This window comes from Nansenia antarctica (genome assembly GCF_963989245.1).
Source record: "Nansenia antarctica genome assembly, chromosome: 19".
NCBI classification, from domain to species: Eukaryota; Metazoa; Chordata; class Actinopteri; order Argentiniformes; family Microstomatidae; genus Nansenia; species Nansenia antarctica.
Window position 1 is genome coordinate 17,827,782 of NC_137692.1, and position 2,500 is coordinate 17,830,281.

Below are 2,500 nucleotides of genomic sequence, written 5' to 3' on the forward strand. Positions count from 1 at the left end.
TTTGGACAAAAATGGAGATAGAACCTTATAATTCTAAGGTCACGACATGAACTAGTTCTGTTTCTCCTGGAGTCTCTTACCTTACACGTCTGTTCCGAATGTGATCCACCTCTGTGTCAACTCGAATCCGGGACTTGTTACATGAGTTTCCCTGTGTGTCGGAGTGTGTTGTGATTCTCAGATCAGATGGAAAGCCCCGTTGGGGGAATTCCGCAGACACGTGTCAAGGCTGAAGCTGCCCGATTGGCCGTGGGAGGAACTGTGGGCGGGACCTGTCCTCTGCTTGTAGGGGGTATGTGATTGGCTGTGGGAGGAGCTGTGGGCGGGGCCTGTCCTGTGCAGTAATAATAATAATAACAATAATAATAATAATAATAATAATAATAATAATAATAACCTTTATTTGTATAGCACTTTTCCTGCAAACGTTGCAGCTCAAAGTGCTTTAACATATCCACACAGCATAAAAACAAGAATAGAACAATAGTAATCAATAAAACACACAATAGCAATATTATAAACTACATAATAAAACAAGAATAAACTATACATTCCAAGAGGCTTAGAACAAAGATAAACACAATAACGAAATAATATAAGAATTACTATAAGATTTAAACAAATAAATACATATACACATATATACAATACGTACACATGTATTCATCAACTAACATTAAAAGACACATTTAGAAAATAATAGTCATTTAAGGGCAATATTGAAAACATGGGTTTTTAGTCACTTCAACACATTTGCTGAGGTTGCATTCCTAATGTAAACTGGCAGTGAGACACAATCTGGGTGCATAAAATGAGAATGCAGCCTCACCAAATCTCTTCTTTTGTACATGTGGCACACAGAGAAAACCAGCGTCAGAAGACCTGGGCCCTATTCCACAAAGCTCGATAAAGTTCTAAGCCTCGATAAAGTTCTAAGCCTCGAAAATGTTAGCTTGCGTTTGGTGCCATCAATGTGGCTCAAATAATTCGCTGCTTGTTTGAGCTCCTTCTGAGTCAGATATAATTAGCCTGGTCCCGACCAGGCTAAAACACAGGCTATAGTCATCCGTGCGTCAAAAAAGGCTCACAGGCGGAAACTAAACCCTGAACGAAAGTTCCTCATGTGTCTTTTAGGAAATATTAGTTCCCACTTCACATGAGATAGATAGATTAGATAGTTTGATTAGATAGTTTGACTGTGTGATAGATAGATAATTTGATATTTTGAAAGTGTGATCGATCGATAGATAGTTTGATTGTGTGATAGATAATTTGATATTTTGAAAGTGTGATCGATCGATAGATAGTTTGATTGTGTGATAGATAATTTGATATTTTGAAAGTGTGATCGATCGATAGATAGTTTGATTGTGTGATAGATAACTTGATATTTTGAAAGTGTGATAGATAAATCGATAGATCAATAAAGAAAAGAGTGTAAAAAAAAAAAGAAGTAATTGTCTCAACTTGCATTACCGTCATCACAGCGGTCTGGCTGGCGTAGTGGTTAAGACTGCGGACTCGAGTTCCAAAGGTTGCGAGTTCGAGACTTGACTAAGTCATTCATTTTATTTATTTTTACATTTAACCGAAGATTTCATGCAAAGGTTTCAAACACCATTGTAACCGTGTCAGTTCTTGTAAATTAGCCTGCACCATAATTTTATAGCCTACAATACTTTTTTAGATGAGATTTTAGATTAGATTCAGACAACGAAATGCAGTAAAAAGTGCGTCTGCAGAGGGATTCGAACCACTGATATAAAATGAAGAATAAATCCTATGGCACTAGTCAATACCACTATGCCATTGTGGCGATATGACGGTTTGTAGCCTGCTGCGGATATCACCACAGTAGTAATATTCATTTATTAAAATATGAACATATAACAATAACTGGGGCTAGTATGACCTACGCATTTAATCGGTCAGCAATTTCTTTGCAAACCATTTCCCTCGCCTTGTTAATTGCGGCAGTATTGCACTATTTTACATCTTATTTTTCCGTCTTCATAAAAATCAATAATTCGGAATGCTGCGCAAATGTAGTACCCCTGCAGAGTGGAGTATCTTCATTTCGACAGATCGACACTTCAGGGCTTTTTATGTCTGCGTGCACGCGCCCATATCGAAGATTTGTAAGCCTGTCTTCTGTGAACACTGATGACACAAGGCTGATCCTCATTCGAGGAATCACCTGAGGCTTGAATACCAATCTCGAGTTCCCTGAGCGCCGCATTTATTTATAGCGCCGCTATATTAAGCCACCTTTAGTGGAATATGGCCCTGAGAGCTCTATTGGGCTGATATGCGAGCAAAAGGTCTGTACATGCCGTGCCAATGAGAGCTTTACAAACAAGTAGTAGGGATTGTGTGATTGGACGTGGAAGGGCTGGGGGCGGGGTGATATTTGAGTGTTCACAATATCAATGATCTACTGCTGTTGTCAATGTTGTAATGGTAATCATGGGCTACATATGGAACAATATTAAATTAATCA

General features: G+C 38.5%; 1 protein-coding gene across 1 annotated transcript in view; it reads right to left on the reverse strand.

The window, feature by feature from the left end:
- The window catches only part of LOC308173953 (uncharacterized protein), a 42,343-nt gene that overhangs the window by 27,474 nt on the left and 12,369 nt on the right, over window positions 1-2,500 (reverse strand). The window lies entirely within an intron of this gene.